This window comes from Erpetoichthys calabaricus, chromosome 6 (assembly GCF_900747795.2).
Source record: "Erpetoichthys calabaricus chromosome 6, fErpCal1.3, whole genome shotgun sequence".
Lineage (NCBI taxonomy): Eukaryota > Metazoa > Chordata > Cladistia > Polypteriformes > Polypteridae > Erpetoichthys > Erpetoichthys calabaricus.
This window is the reverse complement of record NC_041399.2, coordinates 46,159,506-46,184,205: the sequence shown is the minus strand read 5'-3', so window position 1 is coordinate 46,184,205 and position 24,700 is coordinate 46,159,506. Positions and strand designations below refer to the sequence as shown.

General features: G+C 39.0%; 1 protein-coding gene across 5 annotated transcripts in view; it reads right to left on the bottom strand.

Moving 5' to 3' along the window:
- The window catches only part of fam110b (family with sequence similarity 110 member B), a 177,867-nt gene that overhangs the window by 125,727 nt on the left and 27,440 nt on the right, over positions 1–24,700 (bottom strand). Inside the window, exon 1 of one of the 5 annotated variants that reach the window (XM_051929070.1) lies at positions 21,501–21,684. The exons of the other annotated variants lie outside the window; for them this stretch is intronic. The gene's annotated coding sequence lies outside the window, so the exon portion shown is untranslated. Of the gene's footprint in view, positions 1–21,500; positions 21,685–24,700 lie in introns of those variants that run through there. 5 annotated transcript variants of the gene reach the window in all.

The window sequence follows — 24,700 nt, the reverse complement described above, 5'->3', positions numbered from 1 at the left end:
AGGTTGCCGATAAATCTCAAAATTTTGTTAATTGCGTAACATTGATATGTCTACAATATAATGGTATAAAAATGTGCAATTTGGTACTCAGTATAAAAAGAAGCCACACAAGTTTGTTTTTAGTTTTATTTTTCAGTTCGTGTTTTATCATGTTATCAAATCACCTATGAAATGCACAAAACATGAAAAGTATCAACTAAACTCTTAGGTTGTTTTCTTAATGAGCAATAGGTAGAAAGGTTAAAACCGGCTACTAAACTGTTGTGGCGGACGGCCGGGGTCCATGACCAGTCAGGACGCCCCTCTGTTATATGCTCAGGGGGAGCAGCCATGGACGGTGCAATGCCTCGGTTTCCTGCAGGGCTCCATGGGAACTGGAGTTGGGGGCAGCCTGTTGGGTCCCACAGGTGCTGCCGGGGGAGCTGCAGCTGGAACTCCTGAGCCCTTGTGGGCAGTGTTTTCACCATACCCGGAAGTGCAGCCAGAACTCAGGAATCAAGAATTTGGAGCACTTCCGGGTGAACTATAAAAGGGGCCAGCAGCCAAAACTCGAGGAGCCAGAGTAGGAAGGAAGAGGACGAAGCTCGGAGGCGGTGAAGGAAGGCTGGATCATTGTGTGCGGGACTTTACTAGTTGTAAATAAAGGTGTGTGTTTGGAACTGCTGGTGTCTGCCTGTCTGTGGCTGGGGCTGGCTTTCCACAATGGCATCCCAGATGGGACCATTCATGAGTGGCTGAAGCAGCGCGGCGCTAGTTTCTCCAGCCTGTAGGATGAGGCGGTACAGGTGAGTGACGCCTGTGCCATACAGGAAAGGGGAGGGCGGAGGGCAACGGCGGAGGTATTGGTCAGTTCTGCTTGCCAAGCTGCCCCGCCTTCTACACGAGACGCAGCCTCAATGACTGACAGCGCGGCAGAAGAGTGTGCAGGGAGGCAGCTGCTGGACATCGGCTGCCAAACAGCCTTGTCTCAACTGCCAGCACTGGTCTCATGGACGTGCAAAAGGGTGCAGACGGCACAGGGTCCCTCTTCTTCCCGTAAGGGGACCCAGACCGTCGGTGCACCCCAGAGCAGGAGGAGGACCTGGGAAAAGAAGACAGGGACTCCTGAAAGAGCACAGCGTGAGCCCGTCTGCTCACAGACAGTGGAGGGCTGCGCTGCAGAGGGGCAAAGACACCACGAGCCCTCAGCTGGGTGGCCGTCGGGGCAGGAATTCCCATCCTGCTTCCAATCCCACAGGGTTCGCACTAAAGGGGAGCGGCGTTGCTACGAATGCAGTTGCTGTGGTCATGGCTGGAGGGGTTGTCCCTGGAGTACGTCCAAAGGACGTGGATGTCGGGACGACTCCTCCCGATTTCACAGTTTCCTTTCCACAGGACAGGCCCGCAAACCGGATGTCTGCCTGTCTGTGGCCGGCGCTGGCTTTCCACACTGTCTACAACCTCATACCTGTCTGTTTATATTGTACTCCACCTGTTCAACCATAGGGGTCTCTAACAGAAGACCGCTTGCAAACCGAGATGGTCCTTTCTTTCAAACCTTTACATCAACTCAGTTTACCACCAATAGAGATCTTTATAAAGGCATCCCCTTGAGCACTTAAAGGACAACAGCTAGACAAGGAATGGTCAATCCAGCTTCTTGGCAATTAATTTGCATCAAAACCAATAAATGAGCAATACAAAGTTTTACACAACCTGGGTGGGTTCATGTGGTCTTCTTTCAATTCTACATGCCTTATTTAATATAGATGCAAATTATATATCCATAACAAAAAAATGAAAAAGATTTCTTGCCTGAGACAAACCCCTTTGGAAAGTGTCCAGCAGCTAAACAGCAGCAGATAAAAGTAAACTTTCATCTCCAAATGAACTCTATGAAAGTGTCTGATGTTCTTTTCAAAGTGCCTATTTTTGCAACAGAGCTGTGTTCTATACAAAATTATAAGAAATGCATCAATTAAACCAAGAGAAAGTTCAATTTTTGCAATAACTTTTTTTGAAAAAAGAGGCAGCCACTTCCTTCTTGCCTAAAATTAGCATTTGACATACTTATTTTCACCTCTGTTAACAGAGTGTGCCATGACACTTTTCTATTTCTCAAATCACAAAAACTGTTATTCAATCATTATGAAAAGCTAAAGGTTATTGTCCCATAAAAATAAAAACTGTACTTCTATCTAAGTGAAATATTCTAAATCCAGCTCTTCATTTCAGATTTCCCAGAAATAACTGTTCGCCTATTCAGTTTGACAGGACTTTTAGGTTAAGGGTTATTACCTGATATCTCTCAGCTGAAGAGGTTAACTCGTATGCAGCAAAATACCAGATGCATCAGAATCTGTTCCAACTGGATAAACGATCTCTTTTTAAAATTATCACTAGGTAAATAATCTTCCTGAAAGGTTCCCTTTTTCAGAGACAATCTTTATTGCATGTATTGGTAACAGAGGCAAATCCATATTACTAACCGAGAATGGTAAACTGGATGGCATGGACGCAGGTACACGGCGATGGGACCATGAGACGTACTGCGCAGACGCGTACAGCGCACCTCTCATACACCGCAAGTGAAGTCGTATCCTCCGCGCACGAAGGAGTCACGGCCCAAAAACGAAAGAGCTCAACTGACGTGAATGAGAAATGAAGCAACAAAGCGCCCATGGCTAACGACTACCGACACAGCCACACAAAAAAGAGGATTCTGCGCTGCAGCCCAGATTCAAACGGAAGAGGCTACGGAGGCCCCACAGGTCCACAAAGATAGTACGGAAGGCGCGGGAAAGTACGAAAGGCAAAGGCGCCTACACAGCATAGTGAAACCCGACAGTACGGAAGGTGCAAGCGTCGCCGCCATATTGTGAGTGGCACTACTGCGGAGTGAAGGCGCAGGCGTCACCGCCATATTGTGAATGGCACTACTGCGGAGTGAAGTTAGGAATAATGTGCTGCTTGGGATTGTACAAATCGCTGAACGCTTTACACCAAATTCAAACACAATACAGCTCAACGATACAAACATGAGCCCACCTGGATAAGATCAATGTACGCAGGCGCCTACAACGCACGTCTGAGACTGCGGAAGCAAAGCAGGCACGGGTTCAAAACGAACACGGAAGTAAAGCAGGCACGGGTTCAAAACGAACGAGCTCGACTGACGGATATACAAACACAAGCCCGCCTGGATAAAATCAATGAACGCAGGCGCCTACAACGCGCGTCTGAAATGCCGCGGGCAAAGCGAGCACGGCTCCAAAACGAACGAGCTCGACTAATGTATTTCGGGATACCCAACGCCAGGGGTAGGCGAGCGAAGCGAGCAGGGGGCGGAGCCCCCTTGTTTCTTTACTGAACTTGAGATGCTATTATCTCCTCCTTCTTGAATTTACCTACCTAAATATGGGACAGGATCAGTCCTCGGTATATAGCACAGTTAAATGAAGATGTACAGTTGTTGTGCTTTCCCTATTGTGATGGATGGCCAGGGCCATTACCTGGTCAGGATGCCAGCTGGATGGAAGGACTTGGGGAGAGTACATCAATAAGGCATTACCTTCTCCAGGATGCTAGAGGGAAGCCCCCCGTGTTGGAGTTTAATGCAGCTCCATTGGGTTCTATGGGGAGGGGGAGCTGCGGAGACAGCAGAGCCCTGCTATGTGGGGCTTTCACTTCACCTGGGAGTGATTCCAGACCTTGCTAATGAGCCACCTGGAGCACTCCCAGGTGCAGCATAAAAGAAGCCGCCTGCCTTCATTCGAGGCCTGAGTCGTAAGGAAGAGAATAAAGCTCACTAGGGAGGAGTGGAGGCAGAAAGAAGAAGAAGAAGAAAAAAAGAATGGCAAAGTGCAGCTTGCATATTGTGCTTACTGCTGTACTGTGCTGTGTTGTGGGAAACAACCAAAAAGCGTTTCCCATGCGAATAAACGTGTACTGTGTCTGGAACTTGTGTCTCTGCCTGTCTGTGTCCAGTAGAGGTGTCTGGAGCTCCCCTTGGTGGTTCACACTATCCTATGTTATTATGATGCCATTAACATGGGCAAAAGTATAACTCCTCCTAAACACACAGGATCTTCAGTCTGTTGATTACCCCACTTAATAATCCTTAATAAGCCTTCCTTTTTTGGGAATAAACAAAGTAATAGAATGCTCCACAGAAAATCCACTGATCATCCAACAACAACTTTAAATCTGAGTTGTTTGTAAACATTAAGAAAAATGTCATCAAACCATAATACAAGTTAGGGATTAAGAATGAAGACTAAAAAGTCAATCTGTGCCAAACATCTATAAAAAATATTTATGGAAAGATCTGGGGCCTCATGTATAAACGGTGCATATGCACAGAAATGTTGCGTAAGAACGTTTCCACATTCAAATTGCGAAGTATAAAACCTAAACTTGGCGTAAAGCCACGCACATTTCCACGGTAGCTCATACCCTGTCGTACGCAAGTTCTCTGCATTGTTTTGCAGAGTGGCGGCACCCAGCGTCAAAGCAGTGCTACTGTTCCTGTGTGGTTGTCCTTTCTTTTTCAGATCCACATCCCTGACGCAGCTTTATAAATACACTGAAATTAACCGCATATTGTTTATTAGTTTAATGCATCGGATTGTAATTAACCTGTAACAATATAATGGTCCACAGAATGGTCAAACTATTCTAAATACAATAGCTGCTTTAGCGTTGTTACTCTCACTGCACCTTCTTCTTCTTCTTTCAGCTGCTCCCGTTAGGGGTTGCCACAGCGGAACATCTTTTTCCGTATTACTCTCTGCACCACTCGGAGTATTTATATCACTGTATCTGAGTGTGAATCACAGATCTACAGCAGCTGATCAGAAAGAGTATCAGTATACAGTATCAAGCACATGCTGCCTCAGCCATTCCCTATTTGAACTGCTCTCATCCAACCAACGCTTCAGAGCCTTTCCTGTTCGGACCTCGCAGTTCACCAACAGTTTCATCCCAAGAACTATACACGCACTCAATCAGTCCATCAAGTGCTCCTTGTAGAACTGTTTGTACTTGCAAGTTACAGTGAGGTAATTGTACTTATGATACAGTTATAATATTGCACAATCTGAGCCACTTTATAAAGCGCATATTTATATATGACAATATTATTTTTAAGATGAAATGCAGCAAAATATATTTATTATATTATACAGATAAAACTTTAACTTTAACTACACGGTGCCGCAGCGCTAGCGAGAAGCTTGAGCTTCGTTCATGGATTGTTCCTGCCTCATGCTGTATTCTTGCTGTGGCTAGAGCGACACTGAAAGGATTGATGGACAGAATAATTAAACATTACAAAGATTTTTCCATGTTCCTTAAAAGTTTTGCAGAATCAGCATTCTAAGCTTACAGAAGGCTTAACGTCTATTACAGAGCTGATTGTGTGGTGATTGGGTATTTGGAGAAAGAAAAGTAAGGGCAGGAATTGGTGGTTAGTACGTTTGAAAAAGACAGTACTTCTGTAATAAAGCATTTCATCGAAGGTCGCGCATGGCGCAGCAAGCATCTTGCATAAGACATGAACAATCACTGCGCCACTGTGTTCCCATGTTTAATAACATGCTTTAACTCATATCATCATGAAAAATTATATCACGTATACTTCTCAGTATTTTAATTATTCAGAGAGCTGTAATATTACAAATGTAATGGATTCTGTGTCCTGTCTGAGGAAGAGCACGTAGTGATTCAGGCACATAGAGCACATAGAAGATCAAATACAAAACAAAGCATTTAACGTGCTACTTTAGTTACGATGGGATTTGAGAAACTAGTAAATTAAACGATTTTAAGATGAAGTTTATGATGTTTTACTTTAATGGCAAAATAAACTACATGAATAAAGTGGAAATTTCAAGATTAAAGTTGACATTTCGTGCTTTTTTCACACTGTGTGCCTTTTTTTTTTCACTGTACCCTAATAAGCTTTCATATGACACTCAGATGGTGGGCTACGAGTCGCCTTTTCACGCCAACTTTGATATGTGACTTCTTTTTTATTTCGGGCACTGTGCGACTTCGTGAACTTGAGCTTTCGAGATTCTCCGACATGCTATGTCACTCGATCAACTTCCTTTTGTTGCTTATATCACTGTTTAAACCAGCAAATAGTACGTTTTTCTTTGCCTCCACTTGGTATTCGCTAAAATTCTTCTATTTTTCCTCATACTTTTGCCATTGCCTTTTCACAGAACACTGAGCTTAAGGGCTATTTATATTGATTTGCATATTCAAAGAGGCGTAATTCTGGGAGGAGTTGGGGCGGGACAGCAGGCGTGTGCACGTGCGTTAATTTCCATGCTGACCGGGATTTATGTAGCGGAAGTACGTGGAAGTTGGCGAACGCACATATTTATGCATCTGGATTTTTTTGTGCGAAGTACATTTCCACTTTTGTGCTTACGTCATGTTATAGTGTGAGTTCTACGCACGGTGTTATACATGAGGCCCCTGGACTTCAACAGGGAAAGGGCTCCTGCTGAAGTGTCATATCTTTGGGCTGCTGCAAACCACCGTACTTTGAGTGCCGAGGGCACTAATTTTCTTTATTTTCTGGCAAATTATTAAATTGGGTTGCTTGCGTGCCAACCCAGCCTTTCATATGGCATCCTTGGTCTTTTCATCTGGTCACTATATACAGTAAATATACACAACAAATTCAGATTAAAAATGGGTTACTGCAGACATAAAACTCTTACCAAGCCCTGTCACACAATAGCATCAGCAGTAATAATAATGGCCACTAGACGGCATATTTAAAAATGTTGCCACGGACAACTTAAAATCCAGTAGATGGTACCTGTTTACACTACCACAGCAAAGCAGTTGCTGAGAGCTAAGGAAAAAAAATAGCATGGACTGAATGCATTTTAGTGCGTTCCTGTGTGGTTTGTTGCTCCAAAGAGCCTCTACACCAGGCATGTCAAACTCACTACCATTGGTGGGCCACTTTGACTGCCATACATACATCAGCGGGCCGCACTGTAACAAATACTATTATACTATTATACAAAGTTACTGTAGCTTTCTTTCCAATACTGAAAACTTTAAAAAATGTAACACTTAAAGTTTAAACAAAAGCAATTTATTTCCATACAATCTCTGTACAACAGCGTACAATTAGAGTCTTAGCCTCTTAGCTAGGTCCTTATATAGGAGTCTTACAGTCTGAGATCTATTTCTTTTGTCCTGACACTTGGCATCTCTTCTTAGTAACCAGTTTGTCAATATCAGGCTTGAAATCTTGTGCAGCTGCAACTTTTATGAGGGATGAAAGGTGCTTGACAGTAAGTCTTGAGCGATGTGGGGTTTTGGTAGCCTTCATTGACGAAAACAATTGTTCACAAAGGTAAGTGCTTCCAAACACAGACAGTACTCTCGATGCCAACTTACGGATCTGCACATACAAGGGTGGCAGGTAAGCATACAAGCCTGGCACGCCAACTTCGTTGTATTTTGCCTTCAGAATAGAATCTGACTGCAGTTCAATCAATTCCATTTGGATATTCTCAGTTGCATTCTCAATGTTGTATGAGTATGGTGACGTAAACAGAGCAAAGTCCTGTTCGTGTTAACTGAAATCACGAAAACGCTCACTGAATTCATTGCTCAATAATTCAAGTTGGAAAACAAATCCTCCAAAAATCAAATTTTACTTTACTAAGTTTACTTCAAAGTTTATATTGTAAAATAAGCTAATATGCAAAAAGCCCCCTGACCTACACTAATTTTACAAACTCAAAATCACAAAAATTTGTTAATAAACAACTCGCCAACTTCTTGCGTCCACTTCAGATATTCAGCTGTAGTCTGTACTAACAGTTCATTACAATACTAGCGCAAAACTACATAAAACTAGAGCAAAAAAACATGAAAATAGGAGAGCTATTACTACTCGTGATGGTCAGTTCTGCCCAGTGGTCAGTCTCAGCAGCCCAGCCAGTAGTGTAGCCTGCCAGGCTGCTGCAGCCTAGCACTTCAGTTGCAACGTTGCAGCTCATTAACTTTGGTCAAGGCTCGTGGGGGGGTGGGAGGGGGGTCAGTGTCATGCCTAGGGTATCAAGGAGCTGACACCACAGCTGCAACTATACAAGAAGATGACATTTCCAGTACCGTAACGCCATGGGAAAACATGCTTTTGTCAGAAGGTGGAAGTAAGAAAAGTCAATAAGTAACGCCGAAGATGCAGAATGATTCAATCACAAACAATAGTAATCAGTTTGGTGCTAACTAGGATCTGTCTTGCGGGCCGCGGGTTTGACATGCTTGCTCTACACTCATTCATTATTCAGGGAGTAGTTGTGGAGTATACAGTACATGCTATATATAACAGTTGGCTAGAACTACTACCATGTCCATTCTCTTCTTCTTTGATCTTACTAATGACACAGTTAACCATCACATCCAACTTGCCAGTCTCTTCAACCTATGCATCACTAGAAATTCTCATGGATGATCTGAATCCGACTACTTGGGCAGATCTTGCTGTGTGTTCTGGAAATGAGAGATATCTATGTTGCTTCAAGCATGCACAAGGGTGCTTCAAGCATGCACAAGAGTGCCTCAAGCATCTGTGCTAGATCCTCTCCTTTTCTCCTTTACATCACCTCACTAAGCCTTATCATCCAGTGCCAAGGAATCTCATTTCACTGCTATATTGATGATATTCAGCTGTACCTGTTGTTCCTTACCGGAGGTCACACAGTCTCATCTAGAATCTGGGCATGTCTTACTGATATCTCAACTTGGATGAGATATCTCAACTCCAGCTCAACCTGTCAAAGATGGAGCTTCTCATTATCTCAGCCAGTCTATCTGATCAAACACTCTACCTCTGTAAAGCTTGGCTCATTATCACTAACACCTCCTAAGTCAGTATGTAACTTTGACAACTGATTATCACCTATCCTTCCTATTGCAACTGTCTCTTGTTCGTGCAGATTCACTTTGTATAACATCCACAAGATCAGGCCGTTTCTGACAGATTATGCAGCACAAACTCTAGTCTAGGAATTGCTTTGATCATATCTTGACTAATGAAACTCTACTGGCAGGAGTACATACATTTGTTACCAAGCCACTGCAGACTATTCCAAACGCAGCAGCATGTGTTCATTCAAACCAGTCAAAATAGGCTGGTTCCTCTTCCTTTAAGGTCACTCCACTGGCTCCAAGTAGCAGCATATATTAATGCTTGCTTACAGACTAGTCAAAGGATGAATCAGCACTTATGTATGTGGAGACAATCATAAGGTCCTATGAAAGACATCTGGTTATTCCGTTTCCACGTAGCATTATAACTCAACCCAAACTCATTTCAGGTTTTGCGCTTCCTGGTGAAATGACCTGCCCACCTCCATCCAAACAACTGATTGCCTCACTGCATTTAAGAAGCATGTTAGACTGTCTTATTCTGTGAATATCTCTCTAGCTTACAATGTTTTTGATGTTAGGTTTGTTGAAATTAAGCGACAGTAACTGGTCTTGTTCTGTATGGTTTAGAGCTCTTTCCTAGTGATGGTCAACTTTATATTCTTGTTCTGTAACATTTGTTTCAAAACAGTCCCCAAACTAATGTTTAATTGGTCATGTGACCTCTCTGGTAATTTACTTAGGATACACATATAAATTTCCTTGCTAAGGTAATTTAATGGAAGGTTGTCCACCTCTTATACAAAATTTTTAACCTGCTTTAAATACTCTTTAACTTTTCAAAATGGCACCTATTGCACAAAAATATTACAACAGGTTCTCACACTGGTGCTGTTGTTAGCATTACTGGCTAAGAGCCCTTTGTTCCATACGTTTTTTCTAAGAATGTAGGTCAATTTTTAATTTTTTAGTAATAATACTAAACTCCCCAGTTATTAATTAATATGAGTGTGAGTGTGTATACACATACATGGACAGATATCCTTAGACAAAACTGGTGACCAGTTCAGGGTTGGTTCCGAGTGTGCACGTAGTGCCGCCAAGATAAAATCCATCATATCATGACTTTGCTGTATAAAAGGGTGTTCAGAAAATTGGTAAATGAATACATTTTCTGTACCTGCCTACTATATAAAATATTAATTGAAAATATTTATTACTTAACAAATGTAACAAAGCTTTCCTAATTAATAGTTACATATTATGATGATGATGGGTTTTAATAGCAGCTATGGTGCAAATTCCATCTTATCCTTATTGACTTTAATCTGTCAATGAATAATTCTAAAAGAATACATATGTCATTTTTGAAAGTTTTACTTAGTAAGTTGTTAAAAAAGGATAAATGTTTGACAACAACTATAAGTAATGTATGCTAGTACTATTTTTATGAAGCTCAAGTGGCTTTATAGTGTGAACCAGCAGTTAAAGAACTGAGTTTTGAAATCTTAGCATGGCTCATTCACACAATTCACCATTCACCCATACTAGATTTCTGTGTGGACTGAAGGTTAGGAAGAAAATCAAATTCTATGTTTCTCATTAATCTTCAGAGTTCCAAGACATTATGGCAAGAGTAAAAACTTAGTACTGGACAGCCACACTATACATTCACTTTTCAGTAGTAATGAACGACATCAATGTTAGAAATGCCATAAAGAAGTATTTGTCCTTTCCCAATTTCCTCTGTTTTTGCCAATATTTGACAGTCAGTGTGTTCAGGTGCTTAGAAAATATCTAATGTTACATAAAGGCAACCTGCGTTAACAAATAATTTATATTTTTGTTACAGATTTGTTAATGAACAACGTTATCTAGTACCAACCAGGACAATGTAAAAAAATAAATAAATTGTTTCACCAAATTTTTTATTACAATGAATGTAACCAAACACTTCTTATAATTCAATATCAGCCTTCCACATCACTATGGAGGCATTTTATTGTCTTTTTTGTTAAACTGCTTTTGCTTTTAAAGCATGACCTACTTGTTTTAAGTTTTACCATTAATGAACATTCACAGGTGGCAAATACAATTAACTGCTGAACTCAAACAGCAGTTACACAAATTTTGCATCAACTTATTGAGGACTCAATCTAAATGACTGAGGGGCGATGATCAGAAAGCTTGGAAGTTAACTTACAGTGTCCAACGGGAGTGTGTACAATATTTCTGATACCAAAAGGTATTCAAAAGTGTGTGCACATTAAGTTTCACAAAGTCTCCCTGTTGATCAGAAAGCTGTAGGGAAAGAGTTGAAGTTCAAGATGTTTTAACACAGTTAACAAGAGTTTTATTTCCCAAAGAAGTGAATACCATTTCAACTAAATATTTACAACTGTACTGTATATTCTCTGATACATAGTACTTTGAATTTCAAAATTTAAGCCAATAAAAAGTTTGCTATACAGAACATCAAACAACAAATTCCAACTCAAATGTATCTGAGTGTAGGTGTGTATGTGCAAATGTGCCCTGTCGTTGACTGGTGCCTGGTAAAGGGGTTTACTTCCTTATGCCCAGTACTGCTGAGAAGCACCAGCTTCCCAATAACCCTCAACTGGATAAGCAGCTTAGACAATGGATTGATGAATGGATACTTTTAGTGCTGAATATTTGTGTTAGGTGATAACATATATGAAAAAACGAGAAAAAAATGAATAATTTGTAAAAGCTAAATTGTAGGCTTTTTAAGTGGGAGAGCTGCAGAAAATGGTGGGTGCAAGGAATCTTTATGGAAGAAGGAGGACACACCATTATACTGTATAAACTGTTCTTGAGCTCCACATGCAATGCTTCATTGTGTGGCTCATCATTTAATAAATGTTGTTACATCAATGCACCTCTCTGATTTCTGCATGCGCCAATGTATCTTTCTGCCATTAAAAGGACTATTAATGTAAAAACTATTACTTAAGAGCTTCAAAAAATGCTTAACAGGTGAATGTAACACATTTAAGCCACCTTTGATAATCTACAAGATTGATTTAACATAAAAATTACTTATGTATAAGATACATAAAAATTATCAACACTTGCTGAGCGTTTACAAAAACAAAGCCTCATAAAATGCATCAATCACAATGCACATTAAAAGTAGTACTGTGGTAACTGATTCACTGAATCATCTCTACTGGTAACCCTCAAATCAAGTTTTTTTCCAACATGTCATTCAGTTATTCAAATTGTGAATTCAGTCAGTCATTGTCCAACCTGCTACATCCTAACACAGGGTCACAGGGGTCTGCTGGAGCCAATCCCAGCCAACACAGGGTGCAAGGCAGGAATAAACCCTGGGCAGGGCGCCAGCCCACCAAATCAAATTGTGAATTGCTTTCTATTATTTATCTTTGCCTACCCAAACTGAATACAGTTAATCTCTGTATTTTTAATATCTGATTTTAAAGCAAGCTACAGAAATTTACTTTAGTTGTTTTATATAAAATCACCCTAATGACAATAATAATTAATGAGACTTTGGTATGGCAAGTTTTGGGTTGGTGGTGGCATGTTTAGTTTTAAATAACAACAGTGCAGCTCAGGTTGGTGGGTATAGGCTGCTGCAATGCTGTGTGGCCCCGAGGTGTTTAATAGGGAAATTGGCTGATTGTGCATTCACATGCAAATGTGATCACCTCAGCCAGTTTCTTCACTGACACTCCATGGGTCGTTAAGCAAAGCACCTGCACCCAGAGTATATAAAAAATGGAGGAGGAGGAGGGAAAAACAGAAAGAAATGAGAAAAAAAATGATGGATCGTTTGAGAACAGTGATGTGCATAAATCAACCTGGAGTGCAGGATTGGCAGCATCGGAACTGCTGATCATATGTTGCTAGAGTATGACAGGGTTAGAAATAGGTTGCTGGAGTGGCAAAGGGGTGTAGTCTGCTGCCAAGCTGTTTTTTTAATTGATTTTATTAAAAGCAAGTAATGTCCCATTCAATCAAGTCAAGCTTAACAAAACTAAATTCAACCCCCTCCCAAGAGAAAGAGAGGAAGGCCCAGAGCCAGAGTAAAACTTTAAAAGTAGAAAAGGAACAGAATCCTCTTCCCCAATATAAATGCTTATTCTAAAATGTTATTGATTAGATCCTGACAGGTTTTTAAAAAGTTTTGAACAGATCCTCCAATTTCAAATAGAATATAACATCAGTTGCCTACTGACTTAAAAAAGAGGTGGGCTAGAATTCTTCCAGTTGAGCAAAATAAGTCTGCGTGAGGTAAAGGCAATTACAGTCTGTCCATCATTTTAAGTCCATCTGGGAGTACACCAAACGCAGCTGTTAATGGATTAGGACTGATTGTGACGCCAAGGCTGTCTTGATAGGCATTTAAAGATTTTGGTCCAGAATGATGTTAGTTTGATGCACGCCCAAAACATGTGGTCCAGTGAGGCTGCAACATTCACAGATTGGATCTTGCCCTGGAAACATTTTGGACAATTTTAAATAAGATAGATATGCTTGATAAAAGATTTTAAGTTGAATAATTGAATGCTTTGTGCAAATGGAGCTAGAGTGAATTCTGTGCATGGCTGCCTTCCACTTCTTTTCTGAAATGTTAATTGATCCTTTTCCACACTGTACTCTGGGATCTTTGAAAGGATGGGATTTTGATGAGAAATACTCTGAGTCTTCAAGACTGATCAACATTTCTTTTGGAATAGATATAGGTGGGAGGTGAGGAAAATTGGGCAGATTCAATTTAGCAAAGTTTCTAATTTGAAAGCAGTAGAAAAATTGTGCTGATGGGAAGTTAAATTTGAAGTGTAATTGTAGGATGCAAGTCCTTTTACATTAAATGAGAGACATTTGCTGTTAGAACTCAAATTTTCCTCCGAGGGAACCGATAGAGGTGGTAAAGAGTGAGGAGTGGAATCCAAGGCGTTGCAGCAACAGAGCTGTAAAGCAAGTGAGAGAGCAATTTCTATGGTCTTCGTCCGGGAGTGGTGATGCAGCAACAACATCCTGGACAACAGAAAATGCTGTGGATTTTGCTAGGCTTCCTGTTTTGAGTTTCCAGAAAGGATGGTTGGGTCCTACTGAGTTTCCAGAAAGGGGGGGTTGGGCACTATGGATGTAGGATTGGTTTTATTGCTTTTAATTGTTATTGAATTCTTTTGGGCTAAATTTTTATGAAATTTATTTATCTATGAACTATGGAAGCACTGGTTTTATACATTATTAATGAAGAGGAACTGTATGTGCACTTATTTATTCAATGCAGCATTGATTTATAATAAACTGGGCAAAGCATTTATGCACTGAACCTTTCTTCCACATGTCCTCATTACACTAGTCTGTCTTGGTCATGACTATCAATGTCCTAGGTTCAAAAAGATGCCAAGGCTGAGGGCACCAGAGCATCAAAAACACTACCAGTACTACTACCGCTAAGGGAAAAGATTGCTAACATGAGATTGGAATGCAGATATATAGTCCTAGAAGAAGGGGTGGTCAGGGATCAGGAAAACACCAGCAAAGAAAATGCTAAATATTTTCAAGTTCCCATGACTGAAGAATTGCTAGGATTGGTATATTAGTGACCAGCATCATACTTTGTGTCTGACATGTACCACATGATACCATACCATTTTCAAACCTACTTACAGTGCATCCGGAAAGTATTCACAGTGCATCACTTTTTCCACATTTTGTTATGTTACAGCCTTATTCCAAAATGGATTAAATTCATTTTTTTCCTTAGAATTCTACGCACAACACCCCATAATGACAACGTGAAAAAAGTTTTCATGAGATTTTTGCAAATTTATTAAAAATAAAAAAATTGAGAAAGCACATGTACATAAGTATCCACAGCTTTTGCCATGAAGCTCAAAATTGAGCTCAGGTGCATCCTGTTTCCCCTGATCATCCTTGAGATGTTTCTGCAGCTTAATTGGAGTCCACCTGTGGTAAATTCAGTTGATTGGACATGATTTGAAAAGGCACACACCTGTCTATATAAGATCTCACAGTTGACAGTTCATGTCAGAGCAAAAATTTGCAAAAACCTCAAGTAATCTTTTTGCACGTTGTCATTATGGGGTGTTGTGTGTAGAATTCTGAGGAACAAAATGAATTTAATCCATTTTGGAATAAGGCTGTAACATAACAAAATGTGGAAAAAGTGATGCACTGTGAATACTTTCCAGATGCACTGTAAATCCATTTCGGAGTCACAGGGGACATCTTTAATATGTTTTTTTGACAAATTAACTTATTTGCTACTGGTAAATGTTTAAGAAAAATGAAAAGTACTGTCTGCGGTGGGCTGGCACCCTGCCCGGGGTTTGTTCCCTGCCTTGCGCCCTGTGTTGGCTGGGATTGGCTCCAGCAGACCCCCGTGACCCTGTAGTTGGGATATAGCGGGTTGGATAATGGATGGATGGATGGAAAAGTACTGTATGAATAATCATATTCTCTTTTACCATTATAGCAAAGAGAAACAAAATCCAGTTTCTAATAAAATGCCAAGTAAAACTGGTGTTGCAAGTGCAATAATTCTGAGACATTTCCTGTGGTAAAGTTTCAGTATAGTAACACCAAATACATACATCATAAACAGAGATATCCCACACCACACAGTATAAATCATAAACTGAGATATATACCACACCACACCAGAGATGTACCACACTCCTTTATAATTCATAAAATTAAGTTCGTTCTTAATTGGAACACAACACTTGAGGAAGTGTACTGGTATTTGGTTGCAGTTGCATTTTTTATTTTCTTTTAACAGCTGTGCATTATAAAAATGTTATTTGCCACAGTTTTTTCCCTTAACTGGACTTTTCACAGGCAGCACTACTTTTCAGGAATCATCACAGCAGATATTAAGAAAGGCTATACAATAAAATTAACAGTAAAGTACTGTAAATATATAATAAATACAGAAATGCAGTTGTGCAGGTTATTTTCAAAGTCTGTTTTTTTTAGTAACAATTAACATCCTGAACATACCTGTCATTTATTAGATCTAACTGCTTATTCTTTCTGTTTTACTCTCACTAGCAGCTTACAGCAGAGTTAGCTGAAAGGCAAAGTCAAGGGAAGCCCTTGGCACCTTGCCATTTTACTATTCTATTCTGGCATACTATGATATTTGTGATAAAGGAATTTTGAGTTACTCCTGAACTCACAAACAGCTGGCGCCTTTTGTCTCTCCCAAGCCAAAAGAAGAATTTCCGTCTGAATTTTAAAATTCTAAATTAGTAACAGCAGACAAGACCAATGGGTTGGTCAACAGAGGCAATGTTATTTATATGTTTTATTATGGGTGTTCCATAAGACAAAGAACAGTAGTACCTTCCTGGCAGAAGCAAAATCCCAACAAGGGAATTCAACTGGATATTTATTTATTAACCTGTGTCTATTAGCTGCTGTTTTTAAACAGAAGAGGAAAAACAGAGGAAAAAACATCAATGTCCTGTCTTTTATATCATTGAGAAAAACAAATAATGTAATGTTCTCTGCTACAGAAACTCCAAAAGAAAAAAAAAATAAATCCAAAACATTTACAACATACTACCTGACTTTACACAACCAAAATATCACACACAGTAGATTAATATCATGAATTAAGAATCTGAAAGAATCCCTTATAGAATCCATTATATGTGCCCACTTTCTCCATTTATGTCAAAGGTGTGATAGTTTATCCCTGGAACAAACTGCATAATGGGTACATTTATACATATATATTCACACTGTACAGATTTTGAGCAGCCAAATTACTTAATCAAATGTGGGAAACACAAGTGTGACTCAGGGTGGAAAGTGAATGTTGCTATCGGTCTCTTATACAGTTCTGTTACTGCTGACCTAGAACACAAAGTGAGACTTGTCATCCAATTCCACCAATCCAGTGCAAATGCCAGTTACTGAAGTAGAGAGGACATCTAGAGGTAGATGGGATAGCTGCCAGTATGTTTGGTGGGAGGACAGGGACAGAGAGACAGAGAAAGATATGATTTTTAGCTCTATGAATATGGTCTTTTTTCATGATCCATATAAGCAAGACAGGTCATTGGGTTTAAATCAACAAATTGGCAACCCTCACTTTTCTCTTAGATTAGTTGTGTAATCTAAACTAAAAGATTAATCTTTTTTCAGTTATCGCAAATAAGCACAGCTTTTTGAATGCAGTAATTGCAAGGCAATGGCCTTGTCACATCTCAGAGAGAAGAATTACTCTTACAGCACCATGCAAGTGATATTTCACATGCTTCTTAGTAATACTGTCTTATGAAATGAACCACCAACCTTTTCTGTGTTTACTGATAAGTTCTGAGTCATCATTCCTGAAAGCTGCCTTTACAAGTAATGTATGTTTGCAATGCTTAGAAAGGTAGGAGTGCTTTGACAAAGAAAAGATGAATCAAGGACAACACTAAACATTCTAAGACCAATATGAATGAAAAATAAAGTGTAGAATGTCATTTTTTATTAAAGTTTCTACTAGTGAACTGGTGAAAATAGGCCAGAATTTCCCTAATACTGTTGCACAGTGGGGCAGCCTATCCTAAAAGACTCACATTCCAGCCCTTAAATAACCTGGATTATCTACAAAATAATGACATAAGATTTTTAAATCTGCTTAATCTAAGTGAGGGCCACAGGAGACCAAAAGGTAGGGAACTGCACAGGAGAGGAAGCCAGTCCACTGCAGCACCAGCTGACACACACACGCACACACATACACACACACAGGACCAAAGTCAAAGAAAAATATTTTTAAAAGAAAACAATATTTTCTAAGTTGTATGAATAATTGATGCAGTGCCTTTTTGACTTAATGTAAAAGGAGAGGGCACTCTTGCCATATATTATAAAAGATGACAAATTTTATGTGATAGGCCTTAAATCTGAAAGTCTTGTCAAGTGGAACAGGACTGCAGTGTACTCTGGGAAAGCTGAAAGGCAAATCAGAATTTATAGCATTATGTTTAGTTGGAAAGTGTAGCATTTGATTACCATGGGAAAATAACCTTGAGCTTTGTGATAATGATTCAGTATTATCTGAGTTTTGAAAAAAATTAAAATGTTACGATGTGTTTTTTCTTATTGAGGTGTTTTCTGTGTGCAAGAAAGAAGGATCAGCTGCATTTTTATTAGAGGTGTTTCAAAAAGAGCTCGCTCTCTCCTCAAGCTGTTTTTTAAAATGGACAGTTTTAGTTCAGTTGTTGCTTTTCTAACACCTTTGTAAAGAGCTCAGCTTAGTGACTGCTACAGGTACTTTCATGGAGATTTTCTTTATGGACATACTGCAAACAGCTCTCTCTCTAGCAAGAAATCTTCTGAGAAAGTGTCATGTATGTGCTTGGTGTAGCTGACTGTGCTGAAAAAACACTGCATGAACCCACCCATGTTGCATGATTCTTTGTATCGCTTGTATTTGCTGGCTTTGGTTATGATTCAAAATAACAGAATTTTTAAAGTGAAAGCCTAAATCAAACATCCCTGTTTGACTGCTATTAGTGTAGCTGAGAAGCTGAATTGTTCACTTCATGTCTAGCTACAATCCCTCAACAGCACAAGAAGATGTTCCTCATCAAATTTAAAAAACAATACTATATATAAGCACTCCATCTTTCTATTAACTATATACAGTATCAGTTTTATTTATTTATTTATAAAGCACTTTAAAAACAACATCAGGGCTGACTAAAGTGCTGTACATTTAAACCTGACATATAAGACACATAATAACCAAAAGGGTAAAAGAAACAGAAACACATAAGAGCTTAAGAAATTCATAATAAAAAAGTACAAAGATAGTCAACTATGGTCCCAGTCAACATCTCACACTGGGTCAAAGGCCAGGGAGTTAAAGTATGTTTTTAAATAAGAGTTAAAGACAGCAAGTGAAGGAGCCTGCCTAACGTGCAATGGCAAATCGTTTCAGAGTTTTGAAGCTGCAACTGAAAAAGCCCTATCACCTCTAAGTTTGCATCGTGTCTTAAAAACGAGCAAAAGCATCTGGTCTGCTGACCTGAGAAAGCGAGACAGCACATATGGGTGCAACAGTTCTGACAGATAAAATGGAGCACAACCATTACAGAATTTAAAAACAAATACAAGAATCTTAAAATGGATTCGAAAATGAACTGGAAGCCAGTGAAGGGAACCCAGAATTGGGGTAATGTGTTCGTACTTTCTTGTACCAGTTAAAAATCGAGCAGCGGCATTTTACTCCAGCTGTAGCCGAGCAATGGAGGCCTGGCTAATTCCAAAAAGAAGCGCACTGCATTAATCTAGACAAGAGGTTATAAAAGCATGTATCACTGTTTCAAGGTTGCGTTTAAACAAAACAGGCTTGATTTTTGACAGCTGCCTCAACTGGAAAAAGCAAGATTTTACCACTGCGTTCGCATGGCTATCAAGTTTTAAAGTAGAATCCATTTTCACACCTAAATTTTTAAGTCAGGATTGATTTATTTTTTGTTTATTCATTAATATTCTTAAATAATATTAATTTGTATTTCTTTTCTTGCTACTCCTCATTTGACATCTTGTAAAGCACTTTGAGTAGCATCCTGTGAATGAAAATTTATTACAGAAAGAAAGGTTATTGTTGTTGTTGTTATTGTTGTGAAGCCCTCTATTGGTGGTAGACTGGACTGAAGTAAAGGAGTGAATGTAAAAATATCTCCAGTCAGCAAGTAGCTGGAGCATAGAGGTCCCTACAGACTGTGAAACTGTTAAGAGGTTACAGGTAACATTTGTATAGTTAGTTTTAACATTTCTTCTTATCCCCCATTAAGAAAAGAACCTAAGAGGTTAGATTGTACCTTTAGTGTGAAGTGCATGTCATAGGTGATCTAATTCTAATAACACAATGAAACACATACTGTATCAGCTGCAAAATCACCAGAATTACACAAAAAGGTCTGCTGATTGGATAAAATACACATAGAAAGAATGAACACAAAAGAATACAAAAGTAAAACAGGGTCAAATTCTACAGGTTAATGGACATCATTTTGCAATGGTTTTTTGTAGTTTTCCTTTTTCATTTATTTATGGTTTAACCTGATTTGTAGTGATCATTATATCATTACAATGGTGTGAAGAGTATGGTCACTCAACAATGTGCACATGACTACACAAAATACCATGTAACAGCATGGTGATCTCCCACAAAAAGAGGCCTGGCACCCTGGAGATGATTATGCACTTTTTGGATTTGTTCTAGAAAGCTAGAATTTGCAATTTTAACATTTATTTTTTCTGTTTGATAGAAACTAACTTATTTTTTTAATTGTTTCTACATGTTTTATTTTGGACCTTTTGTGCATTCTTGGCCCATTTCTTATTTTTCTTTTATTTCTGTCAATCACTGCAGTGCATTTTGCAATTAGATGTTCACAATGAATGGCATACTTCCTTAGAACAAAAATATTAGGTTACTGGTTATCATATCTGGCAAGAAATCTGTCTTTCTGCTACTGAACAAATTGGGGGGAAAAAAATTTCTTCCCACATTTTTTTTAAAGTGCTTAAAATTCTACTCTGGGGGTTTTAATATTATACTGCGGATATCAGTATCTTTATTTCAGTGGTCTGAAATTTTATTTCTGCTTTTAAGTGCATTAAACTTTAAAGGCAAATCTATATTGCCTTTTTATATACAAAGCACCTAAAAGCTCTAGGAAAGAAGAAAATACCAGAGGTTAAATGAAATTCTATGTAGCTTTTGCAGAAGGGAAAAAAAAGTTAAGTATACCAAGAACACCAATATTAAATACATCCCTCCATATTAAGCTTAAGGTACAAACAAGATGAAAGTTAGCATGGGGTGCATACAGTGGTCCAAGTGTGTAATCTCAAGAGGGCTCTGAGAATAACTGAAGTTTTCACAGTAAAGCAGTGTAAACTGGGAGGTTAACTGATTAGACTTTTTGCAGTGTGCCATAAATGAATCGGAGGTAAAATGTAAACTTGTAAAATATGTAATACAATATGAGAAAGACTAATTTTTCTTTCAGTGCCGTTTACCACTCAAACCACGATACATATAAAATTCCAAAAAAAATTACCAGAATCCTGTCAGTGTTAAGAGTTCCTGTTGTAAACCTTAAGTCACAAAATTATAATCAGACTTCTCTTTATCAAACAGGCAGTGCAAACCTTCACAAAGCAAAGATGACAAACTGTTGGCAAATGCATAAGTGCAAGCAGGGCAGTGTTTATAGTTACTGACATATATCAACTTTTAGGCGATCAAATCTCTTCCTCCACAACACAATAACAAGTCTGAATTAAGTAGCTGCTTATATTCTAATGACTGCATTTCAGTTTACCATTTAGCAGTATGCATGGTGAGCCATTAGTGAAATGGTTTGTCCTGATGCTTGAATTAGAGTGAGCCAGTGTACCCTAAGACTGATTGCTACCTCCTTAAGTATTAATTTGTACTTTGCATCATATAATGCTAGGACAGGATCCATCTCCTGGCACCCCTAAAGGGGATAAACCGACTCAGACAATGTATGAATAGATATGATATCATAACACACATGGTCCTAACACAATGTTCTCCAACTCACTTTTATTAATCCAGGGTCTCGATGGAAAGGTTTTGGGTGTAGGAGTTAATGATGGCAGTTCTAGACATTAAAGTTGGAAACAGCCATGGAAAGTGTGCCAGCCTATCAAATGACGCGCAAATACATACTGATACTCACATTCCCCATGTGGATTGTGGCATGACTCAACTGAATTAAATGTATACTTTCTAAGCATACCATAACATCTGAAAATAAAGATAAATTGTATTTAAGACATTTTCATAATATATTTGAAAACATTGGCATATTACACATAATGAAACAGACACTGCTGCTTCTCCCCATGCACTGAAATGAGGCATTCTTTCATTATGTGGAAAGGATATGCCTGGAGCAACCATTTGTGTTTCTAATAACTGTTTGGGAGTTTTTAAATGAAACAAGAAAGACATTTCTGAACCCACTGCCTGTAGTCAGTCTTTGCTGCATAGCCTGCATTAAAATCAATATACTTATTCCTATTTCCTAATTTAACTTTAATGGTTTATAAATAAGTAACAAGTGTCTGTCAATAACGAGTGCACTCATTCATCCATCTTCTAAATCAAAACATGTCTAAGAGGAGACTGAGCCAATTGCCTTGCGTACAGTCCAGTAAAATGTAATGTCTAGTCTCCATTCCATGTCATCTGGAGACATTTAACCTCCTTATGCTATTCTTGCAGACTCCATGATGCACACAGATATGGGCAAATCACAACATCATAAACTGGCATAAACCAGAACAATCCAAATTATTGTTTTAAATGACGCAATTCAAAGTAAACCGATCAAGTGCAGAAAAAAAAATCACCAAGCAAATCAGTAAATAGTACAGAAAGGTTACCAGGGAACCGTGTTTATTAAAAAAAAAAAAAGAAAAAAAGTAATAAATCACTGTTAAAATTAAATGGTAGGCATGTGTTTTTCAATTTTCTGCACTGGATTTACTGTATGCAATTTAAATTGTTAAAATGTAATCCTGCATCTTAAATCCCCTCCACCCTGTACTTCATCATCTGTCTGCATGCCTCTCATGCCTGGGTGGCTGGTGGAAAGCTGTTTTTTGTGAATTAATTTGATTTAGGTGAAAAAAACAATAATCAGTACATAGCTACACTTTCCTTGAAGAGTACAGTACTCATGTGTACATAAATCACAAACCTTGGAAAAAATAACAAACTTTAGATAAAATAAAATCACAAACTCTGGATAAAATACTATTTGAAACAAACTAGCTGCTCATAGTTACTGCTGTAACATTTCCTGGTGGATTTTAGATGCAGTTGAAGTTACTTGCCTCTTTAAAATTCAACTGCATTGTTAAAAATATACTAAAGCCTATGCTGCAAACTATTCTAACTGCTAATACAAATCAATTACCAAAAGATCAAAGTTCAGTTTCTTCAAAAGACATGTTGTTTTGGTAATAAAAAATACAGCTGAACTTGGCTTATTGTATTTGAAAGCTCTAGATGCTGGTCATTTTATGGATTTGTTTTATATAACTGCACATAATTATCACTATAAATCAAGCAAAAATAAAGATTTTCAAATAAAGTTATAGCATTTTTTAATAAGAGGAACAACTTTCTTAATATAATCGAGAAAGGGGTGAAAAGCTTTTTTTTAGTTTTCAATTATAATGAAAAAAACAGTTACAACATCCATCCATCCATCCATTTTCCAACCCGCTGAATCTGAACACAGGGTCACGGGGGTCTGCTGGAGCCAATCCCAGCCAACACAGGGCACAAGGCAGGAAACAAACCTGGGCAGGGTGCCAACCCACCGCAGGACACACACAAACACACCCACACACCAAGCACACACTAGGGCCAATTTAGAATCACCAATCCACCTAACCAGCATGTCTTTGGACTGTGGGAGGAAACCGGAGCGCCCGGAGGAAACCCACGCAGACACGGGGAGAACATGCAAACTCCACGCAGGGAGGACCCGGGAATCGAACCCAGGTCCCCAGATCTCCCAACTGCGAGGCAGCAGCGCTACCCACTGCGCCACCGTGCCGCACAGTTACAACAAGTAAAAAAAATGATTCTGAATGTATTACAGTGTACTCAAATAGTCATTTGGCAACAGAAACATGACTCTGTTGAACTAATCTTAGCTGTTATTGCTAATAAAATAAAGCACTGTGACTTCAATGATGTATTTTATCCATAAAATTGAAGCTGAGCATTAGTTATGACAATATACATAAATTACCCTTTATAAAACCTGCGGTTAGAATGTTGTTTATTAATGAACCAGGTTCAGCTAGACCAGGGGTGCCCACACTTTTTCGTCTTGCGAGCTACTTTTAAAATGACCAGGTTGAAATGATCTACCTACATTAAAAATGCTATATATATTATATATACACTCTGAGTATACTTTATACATAAAATATATGTTGTCGTACCTTGCATAACTGAATAACCTTTATGGCACAATAACAATTCAATACATTTATGGTCACCAAAGTATTTGGATTTAATAATCTTCATGTGGGAAAAGGCTGACTCGCATAAATAAGTAGAGCCGAATAATGCAGTCAAGGAGGTACTGTAGCACATTTCCTCACGTTTGGGTACTTTTCCTCTGTGAGTAAGTTCCAAAACTGTCCATGAGCCCCATACTTCAGCTGAATGTCATCCTGTAGTGTGAAAATCTCATCTTCCACTGTAGAGGAGTTTTAGGTGAACCAGTGTTGCAATTTTTGATGCGGGTGAATCACCTTCAACATCTTCCCTAAATGGATAGCACTTAAATGTAGCGATTGGCTAAAGTAAAGCTGAGTCTTGAAACCGTCTGTTAAAGTCTGACTTACAATTTTCAATCTGCTCTGTGTAGTGTATGCTGTCAAGTTGCGCACACGCCTTCCATTGCGTCTCCAGCTCTGACGCGAGGTTTTCGATGATCCCCAAATCAAGACACTGCAGCTTTGAGGACAGATGTTGCATTTTTCGTTTGAAAGCATTAACTGAGCTAATCATATTGACCATGGTTTTGTCTTTTCCTTGCAGCTGTAAATTAAGCTCATTCAACATGTTGGTCAGATCAGAAAAAAAATGCCAAGTCTAGCGGCCATTGATCGTTATTAAGTTGCTTGTATTCTGCATGTTTAATGACAAGGAGAAACTCCTTTTTCTCCAGCCAGGGGTCTCGAAATCTCAGCAAGAATTTTTCCCTAGCCA